Genomic DNA, 23,246 nt, shown 5'->3' with positions numbered 1-23,246 from the left:
AGATGTCTAGGCACTCCTACCAAAGAAAAACAAAACAGCATTTGAGCTAACCTACTTTGCCAGAAATGTACCTTAGGGTCAAAATTAGCATCATGTTCTCTGTTTTTAAAAAGAAAGCCCTTTCTCCTCCACGGGTTACCTGTTACCATTGTTTTCAGCTTTCAAATAATTTCTCAGAAAAGGTAAAAAATTAGACAGCATGATATAAATGCAAACAGCCATCATTTAAAAAGATGGTGAGAAAAGGTGTGGTTGGCCTGATCAGCCATCATGCAGCACAAAAATCACTGACGTTGGTACCTCTGCATTTCTGCATAGGAATGCAGGTTACAAAGTAAGATTGGGAATTACTGTCCATAGCTATTCAAGAGGCATAGCTTACTCCTTAGCTGTTATATTTAGGCCAAATATTCAGTTTTCTGGACAGGATATCCACTGAAGAGAGAAAATAAGGATCTGTGGAGTTCACATCTAAGGAGAACCTAGGCCTCATACAGACCTGAAAAAAAAGTTAATCATTTCACTATATTCTACCAAATATAGATAGTAACATGTGGTGGGTAGCGGAAATTTCTCCAGGGGCCGCAGGGGCATCTCTGCTGGGGCGCCTGGAGCACCTCCTCCCCTCCTCCTGCTCTCCCCTCGGGGCTCGCAGGGCTGTTTCTCACCCTGCTTCCCCCAGACAGCCCTGGCTGCCGGGCAGCGTTCTGCCCTTTCTTACCCAGGCTTTCCCCGAGGCACCCACCCGTGGCTGAGGGGCTCAGCTGTGCCCTGCGGTGGGGCCGCTGGAGCCGGCTGGAACCGGCTGTGTCCGGCGCTGGGCAGCCCTGGCCGGTCCTCACAGGGGCTGCCCCTGCAGCGCCCCGCTGCCTTCCCCACACACCGAAACCTCGCCATAAACTCAGTAGACTTGCTCATACGAGGTCGCTTTGTTTGCAGGAGTCTCCATCCTTGGAGATATTCAAAGCTCGACTGGACCTGGTCCTGACTACTGTTGTTGGCGCTGCTCTGAGCGGGGTGGGGGGGTGGACTAGTTGATCTAGTTGGTCCCTCCCAACCTCAACTATTGTGTGATTGTATGGCAAATGCTGGTCATCTTTAAAATCAGTCCTCCTCCCATTTAGCTGGTCTAACTCCATCACTACTGGTAAAATTTGCAATAAAACACTGTAACGAGGCAAAGCCATGTCTTCTAAATCTGGGCTGAAATACTGAACTGGAAGCTTTGTATTTATCAGCTGAGCACCAGCCTTGCAGGGCGTTAAATCTGGAAGCTATTTCCTTAATCTTGATGCCTGTGGATACACAGATGCCTTTCCTCTCTGAAGAATAGTCCAGGGCATTTTGGACGGCAGGGGGGAGCTGAAGGTGGGGAGGGAGAATGGAGAGGAAAGGGGCATTATGAGAACACTGACTAGTTTTAAATGGGAAAGTGTCCAGATACTTATTAGAAAATAATGTATTAACCTTGCAAAGTTATTTATGCATACAAGTCAAATGTAATTAAGCAACAAATGCCTCAGTTGAAAAACTGAGCAACAGCAAAAATTATCGTATTTGTCTTCTAGAGGTGACATTAATGTAATTCGACTCCCAGGTTCAAAATATACCATTATTTTGGATTGGTAGCTTATATTTCATTGACAGCTTTTCCCCACAAGGATACCAGTAGGGGTTTAAACTTATCATTACAATTTTGAAAGATGTCAAAAGCTTGGCAACAGCAGTACAGCTTGCATTCACCATTTAGGATAACCTGGAAAAGGCAATCCTTTTCCACTGTTTGTCTTCAGAGCTATTGCTCTGACCAACCTTACATCATTAGTTTAACTGATATTTTTCCTTTCTCTGAATGATCTTGCAAAATTATTTGTATAAGCAAACATCCTATATGTGAAGCAATTCACCTGAGAAGAAAGAAAAATTAAGCATGCTCTAGAAATCTAGCATCTTAAGTTACTTGTCACCAGCTTGCCAGGAGCACTGGAGAGGCCGCTGCGAGGAGAAGGAGGCAGAAGGGAGATAAGTGAGTGAACAGCAGCGAACAGCATGCATCAGCTTTTTGTATACAGATTAGCCTTTATCTTAAGACATGAAAATTTCTGAAAACACTCTCAGGAATTTCTCTTAAGTGATTTCGAATTCAAGCAGGATGAACAGAAATAGTTAAATATTTTAAAAGAGAAGAAGCCTCTTAAAATCTCCATTTTGATGGTCTTAAATTACAGCAGATTATGGGGAAGCTTGGAAAGCTTCAAAGCTAAGGGACCAAGCTTTTCACATTGAACAGCATTGTATGATTTTTAAATGTGAAAAAAAAATCACTTTAATTGAGGCAAACATCAGAAAATAATAGTTTTTTAAAAGCCTCAAAAAAAAGGAAATCTGAAGGTTAGCTTTCCTTGAGTTCAAAATTCAATAGTGAAGGAGACTGGGGAGCACTGTGTTATTTTAAGCCTAAGAGATCTCTGTCTTAAGGAACTCATAATAGTCACAGCTGAGGAAAAACCTCTCTGCATCTATGTGCTCATTTCTCCCTTAACATTCAGCGTACAGTTTTGGGTTAGTGTCCCAAAATTTCATATCATAACTCTGTAGCTTTATGTATTTTACAATGTCAAAGCCTCTGTCAGTCTGAAAAACTATTATTTAGTGTCCAAATGTGAACACACATGCCACTAGAAAAAGGATCTATGAAAGTGGTTATGGTCCATTTACTTTTAAAATGTTCATTTAAAGAAGTACCTATACTGTGGATGTAATAACAAAAATTATATATAATTTTAAAATAGACATCACCTGGAAAAATGACTTACAGATTGCAGGACATTGGTGAAAATATCTGATGCCATATGGAGACTATTTATGGACTATATTCACAGTAATGGTAATGTATGAGAGAAACAATCACAGTGAATTATTTCCCCTTTCACAGGTATATATAATATAATAATGGAGCTTGATTTCATTTACAGACTGACAAGTGTTAACCTTTATGAGATGCTGTTGTTTCCACTGTTAAAGGAAAAAGAAATTTCACATTGAAAGGAAACGTCATTTTTAAAACAAAATGCAAAAGGCAAGTCATTTCAGTACCTTAGTTGTAAGATTCAAGTTGGCTTTCCTAGATGATGGAAAAGACTTTATAAAGCAAAATAAATTATGCTTTGATGATATGACTAAGCGTGGTTCAGCTTTGAGAAGTAATTAACTAAGTTAAGGGACAAACATGAATCTCACTGACAGAGTTATCTAGGGAGGTTTTTCTTCTCAAACACCAGCAGTGCAAACTCATCTCAGGACCAGAGGACCATATTTGGTTCCTTTCAGACATCATAATTACACCACCAAAACCAGAATTGTTTCCCAAACTCTGGACTATTGTATAAGATAGTATGTGCTTAAACTCATTGCGTGAATTTACCTATGCACCAAAAGTTTACAATGAAACTTTTAAATGTAGAAGTACCCTTTAGGGCAGTCCATATATCCTGTCATTTTGCTCAGTAACCAGTTCCCAGAGGTTGAAGAGACTGAAGGGAAGAAGTAAAAGGGCGTATCACAAACATACAGAGAGAAAGCATTTCCCAAGCATACGGTTATTCACCAGGAAATCTTCTTGTTCTAATTCTTGACAATATGTACATTTATACTGTGGTAACACTGAACATCTGAGAATAAATCCCTCTCCAAAACAATCTCAAGAGCCACACTGTCATCTAAACTAGAAATTTCCTGAGCAGAATGGGTAAAGCTGGAGCCCACTGGCAGGACCAACATCAGAGAGGAAAAGAAAAGGTGAAGAGGCTAAAGTAATCACAAGTGGTGAGATTAAAGCAATGTCTTTGAAGAAAGATGGAGACAATTTGGAAGGATACTTGAAGAGGTAAATAGTGAAAATTGTCAAGAATAGCCTCAACTCCTTTACCTAGAGGCTAAGTGCAAACAACAACAGACACAGAGGGCACACACTGCCAATTTATGGCAATATAGGCATTGCATGGGACATAGGGAGGAAATATTTCAGAAGTGGAAGACCCTTCCCAAAATGGATTTAAATCTTCCTAGTGATTAGAAGTGAAATTAAAGTTCTTTTCAAGCCTCATAGGGCTCAATATTTCCCTCAGAAAATATAATCAGCAGCAGACGTAACTGAAAAGGCCTGTGAAACACTGGCAGGAGATGGCTTTGAATTGCCCGTGTGAAGCATTGGCTTTATAAGCCACACAGGTAGTCACAAGCCACCTGCCGATGGGGGTTGACAAGACACAGGTTGTCGGCAGGTGAGCAAAGAAACAGGTCTGAACTGATTCAGGGTGTGAGGGAATGCACAGAGGAAGCGCAGCCTCATACTCACACCATGAATCAATTAAAATGTTAGGGTACATCATAGTGTCTGCTAAGAGCATAAAAGAGGCCAGGATGAAAACATATGTTCTCCTGCATGAGCTCTCATGGGCAGTGATACCCAAGCAAACCAGGCTGGCAACTCCTAGGTGTAAATCAAAAATCTGTAATCATCTTTGGGAACAAAAGTAGTAGGTGCTCAGCAGTGCAAAATGCTCCTGGCTTTCCCGTAGTAGGAAACCCCTCATCTCTATTGCCAGTACTAGCAAAACAAAACAAGGGCTCAGAATAAGCACAAGCTATCTTTTCCTCAGGTTGTCCTTTAAAGGCAGTGTCTAAATACTGACCTTTTATATTACAAATGTACCAACAATGCAGTAACACAGCAGGATATCAGTGTTAGCTTTCTGCAGTAGATTTATCAAATATAGTTTGTAGTTTCCGTTACACCAGAATGCTTATGCCAAAAATGCCACAAGAATCCAGAGGAAGTAAACAAGGGCATATATCAGCTTTTTCAGACTTTCTACCATATTGCTATGCATGTCTTGCATTGACTATTTACATTATCTCACACTAAATACTCTGGTCATACAATTCAATTAGCAAATCACAACTCAAGAAAGCTATCTACTTCATAACAATTTATATATTTAAAGCAGCCAGCCCTCATACATATAAACATCAAAAGCTATGTAAATATATGGGGAACATAAAGCATGTGAAAAGTTGCAGACAAAGCAATAGACTTATTTATCAAAGCAAAGAAACTCTCAAGTATCCTCAAGCTGTAACCCTAACAAAAGCATATCTTGCAGACTGTTCTCATAATTCCACACCATACCTTCCCTCTTCCCTCCCCCAAAACAGCAGGAAAGATGGGAGAAATGACATCATAGGTTTTGCCTTTGGAAAGTCCCATAGGCAGCTAAAATATTACACGGTAGTTTTACTTAACTATTGCTAAAGCCACAACAACACATTCCAAAATAGTCCCAAGCACTTTTCCAACTGGAACAGATTTTTCTTGCTCTGAGCTCATTTAAAAAGGATTTTTGTCTTCCCTTAGCCCTATGTACAATCAAGCCAACAACATAAGAAGCCCAAACAGTAAGTTTTCATCTACCACTATGAGGGCATGAGAGAAAATGGACATTTAACACTAATACCAGATAATAAGGCTGTTACATAAAATTCAGTAAGCTCAGTGGGGAGCTTTTCATGTACGGTTCCTTCAAACCACTAATTAGCAGAAGAACCACACAGAATGTGCATGGCCCCTACATTCTTCCTTTTATTGGAGGGAAGCAGCAGGGTTGATTTCTTTTTTAATATACTGAGATCAGCATCATTTAAGACAAGTACCAAAACCCATTTGTTGACAACCCGCTGAACCCTTGCGCTGATTCTTGTGCTCATCTTTGACATTTGTGGGGAACGGCAGAACACAATAAAAAAGAAAATGATAATGACCTTGCCAGTATTTGAGTGCCTCTGAATAACTTTCTCCTTTTTATGGGTTCTCAGAGGACATACAAGTGGGAAACATGTACTTTAAATCCTCTTCCATGAGCTGGTCGATCCTGACGGACGAGGGGCTGCGTGGAGCACAGCTGAAGTCAGCGAGCCCTGCCAGGAGCCCTCCCATGCAGCAGTATTGGGGCCATGTTGTACTTTTTACAGCTGTGTCATGAAATGCAAGATGCCATTCAACAGTGCTGTAGAAATGTAATAAAATCCCATCTTGGATATGTTAAGCATTTCCTTCCTCAGAAGTTACTGCTGGCATGCTGCTAATCCCTCCAACTGCACCCTGGACAGGCTCATCAGAGGTGACCATCAGTCTTCTCTTGGCTTCAACCAATCCGACGAACCTGTCCAGCCACCAGGTTTACTGCTTCGCAGAATAGCACAAATGGATACTAGGAAACAATATTTCTATTTCTTTTTAAATGTGAAAGTTCAGCCATCACATGACATCAAAATGCATAGTATGCATTAAGGTATTTCACTGATTCACTGTCTCCAAACAACAGCAACTGAATTTTATGTATGCTTTCACCAGGGTACCATCTCTCCGCCCCCACCCCCAGTGGTTTCTTTCCTTGTATGAAAACATGTTATTACTGTGGGAAAATTGAAAGAGAATTTATAAACCAATACTATTAAACATTTGATTCCTAAGAAGCTCTCAAATTCATTTAGATCTATCTCCTCTTTCCCAAATTTTCATTTTTCTAAATATCACTGTGAATATTTATGATTCAAGAAGTTATTTTTTATTTTGATAACATCATTTCAATTGAGTTTATCAGCCAAAAGTGACTATTGTGGGCTATCAGCCTACTGCAAATGCTGCTCAAGGGACTAGAAAGTGAATGCTAAGCAGAGAAGATAGATCCTTTCACTCTCATTACATATGTTAAGGAAAGACAAAAAGCCAACATATATATTAAACAACAGAAGTCATATTAAGTTGGAGGGTATTTTCCCTAAAGAAGTATGCACTATGTTCTTAACCCATACCTGCTGTTTTCAGAAGCACATGTCCTTTCCTCCATCCCTTAAGACAATGTGGCACAGGTATGTGTTAATACACATATATTGACTGTGTGTTTTGCTACACACAAGGAATTAACACTTGATCTAAATATAGTGGGTTTAGTTCAATCATAACTGATCTCAGAAAAAAAAAATCAAATATTCAACAAAAGCATGAAACCTGTCATCGAAGTCAAGCATTTACTATGTCCTCAGTGCACAGCTAATTTTTTGTTCTTTAGTACATGTTATATTCAGTCTGGCATTTCACTTTTTAATATCAAATTATGTATTACAGAGCAGTGGAGGAAGACTGTATTCAAGGCAGATAAGTCTCCTACATGAAACTTTTCTCAATCCTCCCTTTTTCATTCAGACATCAACCACATTCCCAGAAGACATCAAACAATATTCATCTCTCATCACTGTTTATAAGGTTTGTAAGAAGTTTTGAAAGAGATCTGTCAAAGTATATTAAAACTACAACATTTCCAAAAAAGCCTCAACTGAGTAACAGGAAGCTGGGCAGTAACAACCTACTGAGCTTTAAACTCTCAACATGTCATTTTTCCTGGACTGTTAGACTCAAAACAATCAGAAGCAAAAGGTAAGGATGGGATTAGGCAAAACTGTAAGTCTAATGCAGACTCACATCTGTGATGTACAGTTTTATAACTTGACCTACTCTTTTATGAACTTTCAGCGCAGTGAAGGTCTACAGACATCCTGAACCAGAAACTACTCCTTTGCAGAATTTCATGACAGGGTTATAGCATGGCATGAGAATCTCAGATCCTCAGCAATAAAATGGAAGAGATAAAAATGTTCCTGCTAGCTAAGAAATAGAGACACCCCAATTCCAGCCAGCTACTGTGGAGAACCAAACATCCCTTTTGTGATTACAGGGTGCATGACTACATGGTTACAGCTGGTTAGCTGTCATGGAACTAGACCAAACAGACATTAGTGGCAGCAGCAGCAAAGTAGAAAATAGCACAGATAAGGAACATCCCAACAAACTGGGGGGAGATGAAGGGACATCAGTCTAACAGCAGAAAACCCTATAGGCATAATATCAAGGACACTGCAATGAGGGCATTGGCCTCCACCGATGGCACTGGAGATCAAACACCAGCTTTGTTCAAAGACCTGATCTCTCCTGCTGGAAAGAGGTATTGAGATAAAGCCCTAAGAACAGTCTTGAGGGAGCATTGACTAAAACTAAGACAAGAACAAGATAAGCCTCTTTTTTTAATGTGTTGCTCTAATCGCTCTTTACCTTTTGCACCTAGTTTTGAAAAAACATTTCTATGCTACGCACATCCTATTGCCAGCTGTGAGTGCCCACATACTGAATACACATCCTTTTCACTGACAATTTGAGTTTTAACTGATCATCACTGCCTAAGGTAAAGTTCTGCATGCTCCCATTAACCAATTCCATGTGGCTCGTGCCAGAATCTTGGAGATGCATTTCCCCAAATTTCCCTTTTCCAGCCAAACCCAGCAAGTACCAGCAAGCACTAACCTAATGTAAAATTCCATGTTCTTCTTACCGTTAGTTGGCAGTGTTCTGTTACCCTCAAAATACCCCATGTTTCTCACTGACCTGTAACACCTGTCTCCCAGGGTATCTGCACTAGTGCTGTTGATGGCAGTTCTTCATTAGTTTTGGACACACCACATCCTGGTACCTTTAAAGATAAATCCATTTAATATTGAGAGGTCCACCTAAAATTGAATTCAGGAACCAGGAAATTAGAACAGAAACTTAACTCTGAGCAGGGGCTGCAGAATAGACAAAGGTGGCATTCATTGTACTTGTATTGATAACGATGGGATTAGACAAGCTATTTTTGCCATGTCTTTACAAAAAAGCAGTGGCTGTTCAAACAGTAAACCAGGAAGCACGTGTAGTATCCTTCCATTTTATCACACAGATCAAAGCAGACCAGGGACTTACTGACAAGAATTCCAAATTTAAGCAAGCAATAAAATTCATGCTTCCTCACTCATCACAGGCCCTGAAGAGGACTACTGCTTTGTGTTTCATACAACTGCATTTCCTTAGGCCAAGAAAAGCACCAGAGCAGTATCTTACTGTGCATATCAAGAGTCATCTCAATGAGAGTTGTAAAGGATGACCTGGCTGGAAAACTAGTGCTCTCTCTAAGTTACATACAGTTGCATAACAGCAGTTATTCATAACAATTACAGATTTATATGTGTAACTTTCGCTTAGTAAGAAATAAATAGATCCTATAGATTACACTATATAAACATTCGCTTTTAGTTTCTTATTGAAGAGACTAAATGAGCACATTCTGCATTAGAGAAAGACAGAGATGATGAAGAGTTAAGCAAGGGGCTATGACAACTGGAGGTGTAGCAAGAGAAAGAAACAAGTAAAAGAGGGAGAGTAGGGAGGTAAAGATAAAGAGAAAACAGGTATTGGAAGAGCAGTTTGTAGAAACAAACACACATATGCAATTGGAACTGGGTAAAAAACAAGTGAAAGAAATATTTTGAACCTAAATAATGCAAATCCTGTCTCTTATTCTGTGTGGGATTTCATACTCCTTTCCTGGGTTATTCCAGAGCCATGAGTAGGTAGAGGAACCAGTAGCTGCAGCCACAATAGGAAAGGTTCATTTGAGATTTTTGGTATCTCTATTTCTTATTCTTCTCTAACAAAGCCAGGTTCACATGACTTGTCTGTAGTGCAATTATCCTGTAAAATATTTTGCAAAAAAAATCTATAGTGGAAACATTTTACTATCTGCTTAGTTTCCAAGTTGCAGCATAGTTCCTTCTTCTATTCTTCACCTCTTCTTTTATGGAGAAATTGTAAAACCTTAACACATTGTCTGAAATCTTATCAGACATGAAGGCGTTTCAAATATACCCAGGCGGTATAGGACAAGGTACATGAAACTTAATATGCTGTCTAGGTTTTGGTTGAAAAGTCTGATTTACACAGTGGAGAAGCACTTAAACATTTTGAAGAGTCCTCTCTGACCTGGTGACACAACTAGGACCTCAAATTGTCAGTTTTTCCACTACAGCAAAGGTTGATATAGCGAGACATACAGCTTCTCCCTGTCCTCTAGACTTAGATCCCCACTGGTGCATTCCATGCTTTATCATGTGTTACCGCAACTCTTGGGCTGCCTGTTGAGAACTCCAATTTTCAAGTCTGTACAAACATATAAATAAAAGTTTTGCTATATTTAGCATGCATACTTAGGTAGGTAAACAGTAAAATCAGTACATTAGAGCTTTTTCAGTCCTGTTCCAGCTGTGTCTGATGTTACACTGTATTACTGGAACACTGAATGTTGAGCAATGTTACAAACACCCAAAATACTAAAGAAAATAAATATTCATTAAAAGAACAGGCACTGTTGCATCTAAGATGATAATAACATTTTAAAATTTCTTTTACTTGCTAAAAATAACTCCCACAAAAGATCAAAGCAACATTAACAGATGTTTATTAATTTAACCTGAAAATACAAGATAAAACTAAAATTTCTAGATGAGTTGTTAGCAATGGAAATCAAAAAACTTTTTGATTTAAAAGGCTGCTCTCTCAAAAATTGAAAAGACTCAGGTGTTCCCAAACCTTACCAATTCATGAACTTTATGTTCCAGCCACAAAAGAAAAACAGAGATCAGCAACGCATAAACCAGAGTAACAGAAGCTTGCTTCCAGCACAAACATTGTCAAAACTCCAGCTCTAAAATCAGACACATTCTTGGTTACTGTTATCAGCTTGGTTGTTACACTAAAATGAATTTTCACAAAAAAAGAAATGTTAAATTTAGGCTTTGAATAAATCTTGAACAGCAGAGAAATTCCAAGAATAGCAGCTCAGATTTCTTATGGCCAAAGCAGAACCCTGCTTATAATAAAGATTGCTAATGAATGTTAATGGTCAGCATGCCTGCATGACAATGTAAAGCAGTGGGAATACTTTGAACACTGGCTATCTACTGAGGGCACAAGTTTGTGTTATAATTAATGGAGCACTCACTTTGCCATTATTAGAAGCATCTGTCCTAGGACCATTTGGAAATTGATGGAAATTCAGGCCTTACCAGCAGTTATAACATTTGTTCATATTTTATTTCCGCAAGAAAATAAACCTGCAGCTGAATTTTGTTCTGAGTTTAACATGGTTAGTAATTTTAGAGACAAATTTAAACAGCATTAACATGGCTTTTTTAAAAAAAAAATCCCACTTTCTAATCAGAATTTTCCTCTTTTATACAATATTTGCCTATATTTCAGCAATACACATATGTATCCACATATGCAAAAAATATTTTAATTTGGCAGTGTGGTTGCAAAGTTGATCTTGATTTGCTTTATCCTGTGTTTTCCTACACATATATATGTATGTATATGTATGTGTATATATATATGGTACTGTACTGCATTACATCCACTGACTGTTTTTTCCACAGAATGCTCACCAGACCAGCCATGGGTGACCAGTATTCCTTTATAGAGCAGTTACTCAACATTTTGCCGTTTTCTTGCTGCTCAATGCACTGCCCTGAACTCTATTTACTGCACAGTATGACTATTAAAATGTCTTTTCTAATATAGGATATATTCTACAATACTATTACTAAAACACAAGTGGCTCATGAAAATTAATTTGTATCCATACCCTGAAGTGGACTTATCCTGCTCTTCCAGAGGAAAAGACAAGGTACAACCATATCAACACTGTAAGCACCAGTTAACTCTCAGTGCTCATATTCCCATTGTATTTCATATAGTGTAGTAATTCAAAGTCAGGTGAACTATGTTGTGGATATGAAACATTATCACTTAACTTTTGCAAGTGTCTGCTCTTGATTCAGTTGCAGTTTTCATAGTATTTTTAAAGGTCTTATATCTTAACCAAGTTGGGATTTTTTACCCTCCCTAGATAAGCAAGAGAATACTTAATATGAAGGCAGCCTCCTATTAAACATCAAGTCATTTCTCCAAAGTACAAGGCTGCTAAACTTTAAGAAAGGAGAAGATACCATCTCCTTTGTTCTTTGAAATTGCTTAGTCTTCGTCAAAGAAGTTTTAGCCCATTTCCCCACCCCCAGGTCCACTTGAGACAGATAACCAAAATGGAAAATTTCCGTTCAAACTGTTAAAATTTAGCAAAAAATTACAGAAAACTGAGCGCAAAATTTTACAATGGGAAATACTGGGCATTATGGATTATGTTATCACCTAGGCTAATAGCATGCCTCTAAAATTACCTTCCAAATGCTCCAAGTAACACATGTAAATAATTTAACAAGCTTGCCAATGAATTACAGGTCTTTTTCATGGGTTTGGATGAAGAGAGCACACAGCTGTCAGAAGGCTAGAAAGTGACCTGAGAGCAGGAGTTTGCTGCCAAATTGTTTCAGCAGTGCTGATGAGATCCAGTTTTGGGGATGGGTTGGGGATTCTCACCATCTTCATCTTAGGCCATTTGAGTCCAACACCACAACCTTTTTAGATCATCGCAAATTTGTGGCATCTTTTTTCATTACCATACAACAGTATTTCTGTTTGAATGAATTCAGTAACTATAAACTCCAAATTTACCTGCCTATAGAAGAGCCTGAAAATTTTGCCCATTCTGATGGGGATGAAACGTACTCACATGAAACAGAAAGCTACATAATCTAAACCACATTTTTAACTGTTAAGCATTTCTTCACCAAGATATTAATTTTTCTCTGTGTGTGTGTGTGTGTGTATATGCATATAAAACAAAACAGACTTTAGCCCAGATCCTGCAGCTCAGCTCGCCAAATGCATATATGAATGTGTGGGTGGGCATTGCAAAGCAGGAGGAAACTTTGCAGGGAAAGGTAAAAGAATCAATTCTGGGGCTTAGGGACAATTTATAATTACTGTAGGCATTACCTGGCGTTTACCTGTAACCAAGGGCTGGAGCTGCACACCTATGTGAAAGGGAGTAAGTTTAAATGTTTTATAGCAGCAGTAAATTAATGGTTAGTAAAATCATTTTTATGGGATGTACATAAAATAGCAGGTGCTTTCCAGACAAAAAGGAACTGCCCAAGTTTAGCGAGTTTCCAGCTGAGTGATATTTGCTTTAGTCTGTCGTGGCATGATCGGGAATACACGCAGAATATCTCCTAGAAGAATAACACGTATTTCAGTGAAAGAGAAAAACACATTTTCTGGATATGAGGAAAGGTATGTGTTAGAGAAGTGTGCCAGTATTGTCAGTTCTAAGATACAAAATAGAGAAAGATGAGGGGCTTAGCATTAGCTATACTGAGTATCATCATGCCTTTGAAGCAACTGAATCCCAGAGCAGAAAAACAGTCATGCCTCACGTGCCTTGGAAGGAAATTCACATCAAAAATCAAGTGGCAAGGGAAGTCAGGGGATTGCTCAGCCTGCTTCACATTTTTAATTGGCTGCTTTACATGCAAAATCTCTTGTAACCCCAAGTCATGTGCTCACGTATGCCACGTATGTTCACACACCCAAAACCCTTTCTGTGCCCAAGACCTGCAGCAACAGGTTAACTCCCTTCCCTTGCTATATGGCCCCAAAGGCAGACACCTCTTACAAAAATGACATGGGGCATAGGGCACCCACCAGCAGATGGAGGACTTGAGCTCACTTTCCCTCAAAATAGGGAAATTCAACATCCGTATTCACAAAAAGAAGGCTCAGACCACCAGGTCACAGATAAAACTTCATATATGCTCTTGTGACTGTGCCACCATATGTTAGAAAATCCAGGACACTCAGAATCAGGGTGACTGCAAGCGAGAGGGAGCCTGAATCTGAAAGTTCAGTGTTGAGTATAGGTTGAGGACACAGGCAGCAGGAAGCATAATTCAGGCCTCTCTGTAGAGAATGAACATCCCCACTGTCTTATGCTCACCCAGAGGAGTTTGCACCCTGTCCACACCCTATCTTCTTTTGGGATGTAGGTGTTTTTAAAGGTTGAGACAAAAGCCGGCACTGCTTTTGGATAAGACTTTTGTTGCGTACATCCGTCTGTGTTAAGCTGGGAATGCAACACGGTCTATCTGCCAAGAAGTGCAGGCTCACCACACTGGCCTTTTGCCAGGGATGGGTTGTCATAGAATCACAAGAGAGCTTTAACAGGAATGAAATAGTAACAGTAAAAAGAAGACAGATGGAAACTTGATTGATCTGATCTTTACACTGTTGGGGTAATAACTTCTCAAAACACAGATACAACCAGGTATACAGCTCACAGTCTCAGTTTTCTTTTGTAGGTAGCTAGATTTAGTGAGACCTGCTGCAGGCTTGAAAGACTCTTCTCACCCTGGCTGTGAAGCTGCTTTATGCAGCTACTGGAATAATCAGGGTACAGTTCACCAAGCAAGTTTAGACTATTTTTAAAAGCATACTAGTATTTCAGGGCAGGAGCATGAAACAATGAAATGGAACTTTATAATGAATAAAAGCAATTTGTAACTTTAAGTCTAGACTGGTTACCAATCTCTACAATATGATTTACTCTAAAATTATTAAAAAACATTGCAATGCATTAAATCTTGCATTTGAGAGGTGACAAGCCACTACATATAGTATGTCACATGCCAAATTCTGTTGAAGGAAATAAATTCCTTTATATCACATTTTTGCTAGAGAAAATAGTGGTTTGGGTATAGTAGAAGGCAACAGAACCCCCATCTCAGGCCTGTGGGAGAAGTATGAAACCCTAACTTTAGACTTCATTACCAATGACTTAAATTCCCAGTAACCTGCAGTACGCTGGAAGGGGATATAGATCTGTCACCAGTACCAAACTTAATATTCAAAACCTTAACAGTGGACACAAAAACGTTTGGTATTGGAGACATAGCTGCACCCTCGGAGTCACGCAACGAGGTGTCACCACAGAGCAGTGAGGAGTCCTCTAACCTCCCATACTGTGGCTGCGTCAGGATGTAGGCATCTTAACCTGCTGGCATGCATTAACTAACTATCAGCAAACTTTAAGAAGTATTAATAATGCCTTCTGTCAACAGTCATTAAATCAAAACTGAGGCCTTCCTCATGAGCATACTGCTCCCCAGTAACTGCCAAGTAGGTAGCTTTTCGCAGTGTGTCACACTGAGGGTACCTAATGCAAAAGGGTGGAATTGTTAACCTGAATCATTTACAATGGCTTAGCTGAGCTTTTTTGTGGAGTAGGGGATGTAAGCACACATGACACAAAGACCATATTCTTAAACTAAAAAAATCCTTTCCATTCTTTTACAATCAGGTTGTGTTTTACAGCCTTATTTAGATTTATGAATAGTCAATTCTATATTTATAACTATCACAAAAACTGAGAAGCTTATTGTTTTTGTAAACCTAACCTCAAATCTAAGCCAAGAAAAATAAAACTAAAAGCTTTCTAAAAAAGGAACATTGTTCTTACACCAACAGAACAGATAGAAAAATAAAATGTCTAAAATGAAATGGGCTTTCCTGGTCAAGGGAAAGTAGTGTCATGCAAAGAGAAAACATGGTTCATAGTCGAGTTTGCCACCTGAACCTTCTGTGAGGCTTCTAAGCCCTCAGGTCCTTCCTTCAGCTTAGCCTGCTCTAAGGATATTAACCATGGGACACAAGTAATTATGCTGACCTCCTTCCCTCTGTGTCTTTACGGGAAAGATAATTTATCGCTAGTAGCTACAACAAATTCAAGAACTTACACCCTTGGAAAACAGTCTGTTCTGTGGTTAAGCTGCAAGGCTTGGGAGAAGGGGAAGTGGATACTCTTGGTAACACAAGTGCTGGACTGAACAGGAGGCTTGGTTGAAAGATAACAAATCACTCAGTACACGTACAGGTTATTTAGTACAGCACATACCTCATGTTCAAGACAGAAAGAAAATTCTCTTCCTTTTCCACTAGCTAGTACAGTGAGGCCATCCCAATAAACACTTCCTATATTTAAATTGACAAAAGTGACATCAACTATCCTTTCTAGTATTCAAAATGTTAAGAAAAAAACTAGGAGTGTTAAAGGTATTTAAGTCCTACAATTAAAGTAGGATCCTGTTATGCTGGAAAAAGCACTAACAGCTTCTCCCATAGATCATAAAGTTACTGCACTGAAGCCTACTCATAATCCTTTGAAAGTCATGAGAAAACCCAGCAGAGAAGTCTGGTACAGACAACATTATTTACAGTTGTGTAGGGATAGAAAGGTTCCCTGAAAAAGCAGCACAGCAGATTTCTCAGTAAAACACAGCTACCAAAACTTAATATATACTACACAAACTGTAACTAAAATGTTAAATCTCTGAATTTTAGGGAAGGAATTTATGAACTTTTCTAAAACGCTGAAATTCAAAACTTAGCTTGAAAGGTTTCCAAGAACTCTTTCCGTTTAGGCTATCTCTCTCTACTAAAACCATACATCATATATTCTAAACACTGCTATTGCATTGCAATGAAGCTGCTGCACGCTAGTGGCTTGGAAGGATGTCGCCACGTCTCAGTCATTCTACTTTTCCCAGGAGAGATGGGGCTCACTTACCTCTATTATGGTAACACCACTTCCTAGATCCCAGAGCTAACAACACCTGGACTCTTCTTCTGACAGTATCTGGAAGGCTGATGGTGGGGAGAACTGCCAGGACATAGGGACTGTTAAAACCAAGAGAGGCTGGAATTCAAACCTGAGAGTTAAATGTTCAGGCAGGGCAGGGGACTAAGCAAAAAGGAAGGATTTGGGGAAGAAAAGGAGGCGGGGAAGAAAAGGAGGCAGGAAAAAAGACATTCAAAGCAGCGGGTACAGGCAAAAGAGAAGGGAAGAGCAAGGAAGAAATGAAAATGCTGGAATATTTGAACTACGGGTGACCATTTTAGTGGGGGAGGGCAATAACGCATCATCCCTTTCTTCTCAAATTCGGATTCTACTTACAGGTTCTCCTCTGTGTGTGGGCTGAAGAAAATGGTTAGGAAAACACAAAGAAGGTTGCAGTGTACATGCCACCCCCAAGAACTTTTAAAAACCAAACCTAACCAAAATTGGAACTGCAGGTCATCAGTGTAGACCTTTCCAAGAGTCAGAAGTCACTCAAGCTTTTTGTTTAAAACTGTACTAGTTTTCTTAACAGCAACAGAGAAGAACTTACAACGTGAAGTAACAGCAGAGGTCTCATAACCACTCTAGACAGACTACTCACCAGGATGTTTCCATCTCCCACTACAGTTCATGTCAGAGCCCTGCAATATCCCCAGCTGCGAACTGTAATAGTGATGGATGAGTTATGCAGCTGATACAGAAAATCAGAGTGCACAGCTTGCGTTACTTCATCATTCCTCAGATGTTTAGCATAGCTTTCCCCTCCTTCCCTTACAATTCACAGAAAGGCAGATGGCTACATTTTTCCATGCTTTGATGGAAGAAAAGGACTGTCAGCTGTTTGCCTTTATTTAATAGTTGTTTCAAGAGCTTTTCAGCAAAGAGAAAAAAAAAAAAAAAAAGACAAAAAGCAAAAGGGAAAAATCTGCCCAAAGAGTAAACCACTGCAATATTGCCAAGCCAGAAGGCACAGTCTGATTAGGCCACTTAAATGATGGCATGGATTTCACTTTTACCAGTGGAACCTTTGACATATAAAGCTAGGTCAATCTTTCAGTAATGAGGTGACTGGTAATAGTGTTTATGTATTAAAGTTTGGACACTAACCTCTCAAGACTAGTAGGTTTTCTTGTGTTTTTGCTATGTAAGGAAGATCACTTCATTGCTTCTTTTGGCATTACTAAATGTGGTTTTGGGATGAGGAATGCAAAATGGACATTTTTTTAATCAGAAACATACTGCAGTAACTACATTACTATTCAGTATTTTTAAGCAGTCTACTTAGTGACAAAGCAATCACCCGTCAGTTGCCCATCTGCCTTGGAGCTCAATGGAGCTCTGGTGTGAGTGTCATCCCATATTCCAGAAAGCTATACGCAGCAGGAGTGGAAAGGCCAGAGGATTCACATCTCTAGTAAGCCAAGTCCCCAGTGGATTAAAACCTATTCTTCTCCTTAAAGGATGAATGTACATATAAATCCCAGTGTTTCCATAAAACATTTATAGTTTTAGAACAGCAGAGCAAACATGGGCCAATTGCAGGGATTTTATTGTGTTTGCCTTCTGCAGAAATGTGAAATCTCAATCATTCTTCTTTTACAAGAGCTTTTGCAACATGCACATGTGCCTTGCTGAATTAGCAGTGGTACTGTCTGGAAAACATATGTAATTAAATTGATGTAGGGAAAGAAAAAAGACAGCCCATTGTCTATTGTTCCTAAAAAACCAACTCATGTATCTAAGAAATAGGAGCCAATGAATGCAGCTCTTATTAAACAGAAGACAGAAAAAGTAAAGAAAGACGCACATAGGTTTGCACTGAATTTTCTGCCTTCCAAGGAAGAAATGCTGAGGGGTTGTAAAGGCTTAGAATGTTACAACTCTTCCTGCTTTAAGGTTAACCATCACTTTAAAGCAGTGTGGAAATGCATTGGGTTGTTTCATTTAACTTTTGGTATGGTTTTAAGCTCCAAGAATAAAAGAATTGACAAGGCAAAACCAAAACAAGTGTTCAATTAGCAACGTGAAGTAGCCAACTAAATTTGTCTCCTATCTCCCTTTATAATTAATGGAGCAACACCCTAGGCATGAGAACTTCAGATAATATAAATCAACATCCATAGCTCCACTGAATTCAGAGCTATGCCAATGTACACCAGTTGGCTTAGGAGGACAAAATGATTCATCAACTAAGTCTGTGCACTACTTGCTCGCAATTATTTACTTATTGCATCTTTCCCAGAATTATAGCTCATAGAAAACATGCTCCCTAGCAAGGACTAAACAAAAGAAACATGTACATTTACTGGTATTTTACAAGCATTTTGCCAACAAAGTTAAGATGTTAGAATGGACATTGCATCTGAATAGAATCTGAACAGTTTAACTAGGCACACCGAACAGACAAACAATAATTTTCTTAGACTTAAAACATTAAAGAAATAGGATGCTTAAGAAAGAAAGAGAATATCCTTCCCCAAAGCTTCGCACACAAACCAACTTCCTCATCTGCAGGGTTTACAGGGACCTAAAATGGAACAGCCATCTTCCACTACTGCCTCTCAGGAAGATGGAGTTCTGTATAATGTCTCAAGTTTTGGTAAATGACATTTTGTGGCATGTTTTGATGATAAGATTATTTTGCAGCTTCAAGAATTGAACACGGGCATCTCTGTCACAACTGACACACTTCGGAGGACTAATGCAAGAATTATAACTTAACTTATGCCACCCAAAGGTCTACCATTAGGAAAAATACGTTTAAAGGACAGCAAACGTGTATTCAAAGGAGCAAAAACAAGCATTCCTTTACCCCTAAGCACGACGAGTCTATCTCCAAAGTATGTTGGCCCACACACAAAGCTTGTGCTTCTTATATAGCCTTTCACAAAAAGTTCCCAATGAACTGAAACACTGAAGAAGAGTGCTCTAAAGGTGAACTTTAGGAGAAGAGTGCACAAGCAAAAGGCTTAGCATGTCTCAGCACTGGATTAAGGCTCAAGATCAATTTTTTCTTGCAAGAAATAGGACAACTAGCCATAGGATATGCCCTTTACATCACACTTAGAATCCCATGTTCTTCATGTTAAAAATATGAAAAAAAAAAGAGTCTTCTCCTATTCAAGATTCAATTTCACACTAGAAGAAGAAAATTGCTCTACAAAGAAACTGCTCTCATTGAACAATATGGCACTGTTTGTTTTCATGGGATCATATAGGAAGATTAGTGGTCTAAAGTTTGGATCAGCAGATTTGATGAGAAGAGGGGAAAACATCCTTCAGCCATATCATCTCTTTCTGCAAGTTTAATTTTATGTTTAAAATTCTCCAAACTCTGTATCTTCAGTAGTTATCTAAACAGAACAACAAAATGCTGAGGCCAGAAAGTCCAGAAAAGAAGAAACAAATATTTGCTGGGCAAACATTTTTTTCCCCTCCCAGCAGGATTGTTTTCACAGTATACCTCTTGCCACTTGCTACTCTGAAGCGATCAACTCATCAGGGGCTGAAATGGTACTTCTGATGATGGAAGGAGGAGTGTGGTCCATTCTATAAACACACCCAAGTTCTCTAGTATATATGTTTAATAGGTTCACATTATCTGCGAATTAATCATAAAACAATTTATCAACCTACCTGTTCACCTGGTTTGTTTAAAACTGTTTTCTCCCAAATATACAGCCCATTTCATTTCCTTAAGCCTAAAAGAACAAAATATTTAGCATTTAAGTGTAAACAAAGCTAAGTGTTTCTACTGAAATGCAATATAAGTTAGCTGTAATTTCTGAAAGGGACAGTGCTCTAAACCAAAAGGAGGAAGAGTTACTCAAATCTCTAAAGGAAAACCAAGCATTTCAGCTGACTGCTGTGAAAATTTAAACTAACTCCACAAGAAGCCTGTTTTATTTCACAGCACAGGTGAAACAAAACATAGACCATCTGTGCTAGGAAAGGATGAACAACAGGATTGAAAGCTTTTAATTCCTATAGATGGCCAATAAAACAATAGTCACATACAGTAGTTCTACAGAAACATGGAAAAGGGAAATATAATGAAAAAATCCCTGTTGCCTTTCTTCATATTTTTGTTGCTTCACTGGAGGCCACTGAACGGCCTTCTCTGAGCATTATGAGATGTGTATTTCTAGCAATTTTAAAGCCAGAATTGGTGTCGTTTTCACGTTGTCAGTCAGCGTCCAAGGTATATTGAGCTGTTTTCTATGCAGAGATTTTCCTCCCCCCCCGCTTTTTTCTGTGTACTTCATTGCTCTTCCACCCACTCACTGCTGCTTTTGCCACTACTCTGCAAGTCCAGGGCCCTGCACCCTTGAGAGTGGGGTACACACCCACCAACATGTACCGTGGATTCCCTGCGGGAGCTGCAAGGAAAGGCAAGAGAGCAGCATTTTGCTTTCATTTCCTCCTCAGTGGAACAGGAGCCGCTGGCCCAGCTCTCCTTGTTCTTTTTCACCACGGGCAAATCTAGTGCCATGTCCGTACATTTCTTTAGGCCAAACACCATGATCAGGAAATCGCCAGATGTCTGTGCCCAATCACATTTTTTTTCCATTTCCCACTACTGGACACTGCTGAAGCTTTTACTGGTGGTCAAACATTGGACATGGCAACTGTGCATCACTCCTATACCAGCCTTACTGGCTCTTGGTGTGGGCCTACTGCTGGGACATCCATCACATGCAGAGTAGAGAGAGTCACCATGAGAGGGAATTTCCTACTTGTAATCCGTGAGGTAGTAAAAAGAGAACTAGAAACTGCCTTATTCTCAGAGAAGGCAACAAATTGGCTTGCAGAGATAATACCTACTTAGAACATCACCCCCACCCCCAAAAAAAAAACAAACAGAAAAAAAAGAAAAAAACCCAAGTGAAACAGGAAGATTTTACTGTGAGGTATCAGGGCTTTATTTGTATCCCAGGCAGCAGTCTGTGAAACTGATGTTGTATTTCAGCCTCCACTTTGCATATCATTGTAACTATTTATCTCACTATAATTTAAGGCAACTAAAAAAAATGTTTAGAAGATGTACTTTTTTTCCCCACTTGCTTGCACAAGCAACAAACACCCATAGTTTGAGTGACAGTACTGGCTGGCTATGCACACAGTGATACAGTGCATGGATCTTTTACGACTACCGGTGTATCACAGCCTGTTGAAGATAGGAAACAGCTCCCATTCAGCCATTTCCCTCTCAGTAAGCAGGGACACTGCACAGTCCAGTGGCAACCCACTCATCCTCACCTTCTTACTGTTTTTACCAGAGCAAACAGAGACTTTGCAATGGTAAAGCTGTTGTATTGCAGGAAAAAAAACCCCACCCCACCACCTTTTCCTCTCACATCTCTGCAAGATTTGAAAAAAAAACAGCTCCTTACTTCCCTCCAGAAGAAGATCAGAGGGGTCAAGAGAAAAAGCATACATTTCTGCACGAAGCTGAACTCACTCTCAGCCCAGTCCTCCCGTTCCTCTGCAGAGTGACTCCGACTTTCTCCCTTTGCTCTCAGCTATGCCACTGAAAGCCCTGCCCCATGCCAAGCATTTCCTATCCCTCCTTTTTACATGGTCCATCTCACCAGGCAGCTGTGGGCAATGGCTGTTCGGGCGCTGCAAATGTGGTTCCCAGCTATGTCATATGTATGCATGTATTTCCTACTAACAGACCTTCACCCTGATCTGCCAAAGAAGGGAGCAGGATGAGGACACTGGTGCTGTTTGGTTTTTTGTATGTGCTGAGTGCGTCTGTCTGTGCTGATCTGCACAGTCAGCCACGTGCATGTGTATGTACGTGTGGCATATGGGTGTTTGTCTGCGTGTATGTACCTATTGGGAATACATGCTCAGCCTCACTATTGATCGGACCTGGGGGCTTGGAGCTGCAGCAGCCTCCCCTCTATCAAGCTGCACATTCAGACTCCCCATAACAGTCCCCTCTCGTTTGCTTTTCAGAAGGTGTCAAAAGCCTTTCCTGGGTTTCTTCCTTTTGGGAATTTGTATATGACGAATAGCAACAGTGCTCTGGCGAACAGCTGCCATTGACTTGTCTTGACAGGTTTCACACCAGGACGCTGGGGCTGACGCTCTCTGGGGACAGCCCTAGGAGGGGCCTTGACAGTGTGTCACCTTCCTCTGGAAGGGACCTTCCTCTGAGTCCTTAATTTGGGTTCCTGCTTGCCTTTGGCCCCTGTGCTCCTCTAAGCTTGTGGAGATGAGCCTTTAATAGGCTGATGGCTCCTGGGATGGGCCTGGGAGTAGCTGGGGCAGAGTATTATTTGCGGTCCCCCACTGCTGTTGTCTCTCTGTGCATCTCTGTGTGTGTGCAGATGAGCTTTGTATCACAAAACCTAACAGTAATACCTATGAATTCCAGTCCCTGGAGGTGGTGGACAAAATGCCTTCAAGTCTTTCAAAGTGTGGCAGAACTTCTCAGTCTCTCTGATGCTTAGAGGGTCATATATGGAAGTCTTTGCATCCTGAGTTTCAAAAGAATAAATTTGACCCTTTATTATCCAAACAAAATCTTCATCATTTGTTTTGTTACTGTCTGGGTTTTGACTGATGCCAGAACAAGTTTTTAGCTAAAGTGGTGCTCAGCACTGCCGAAGAATCCTGATGCTGAACAGCAATGTCTGCTCAGAGCCTCAGACCTCTGGGGAAATGCTTGCAAAGAAAAAAAGGTCAGGTACACAGTCTAGCAGAGCCTTTAGTTTCTGTGAGTTAGTTGTAGGGACCTGGGCC

This window comes from Gymnogyps californianus, chromosome 2 (assembly GCF_018139145.2).
Source record: "Gymnogyps californianus isolate 813 chromosome 2, ASM1813914v2, whole genome shotgun sequence".
NCBI classification, from domain to species: domain Eukaryota; kingdom Metazoa; phylum Chordata; class Aves; order Accipitriformes; family Cathartidae; genus Gymnogyps; species Gymnogyps californianus.
The sequence above is the reverse complement of the archived record's forward strand: the minus strand, read 5'-3'. Positions refer to the sequence as shown.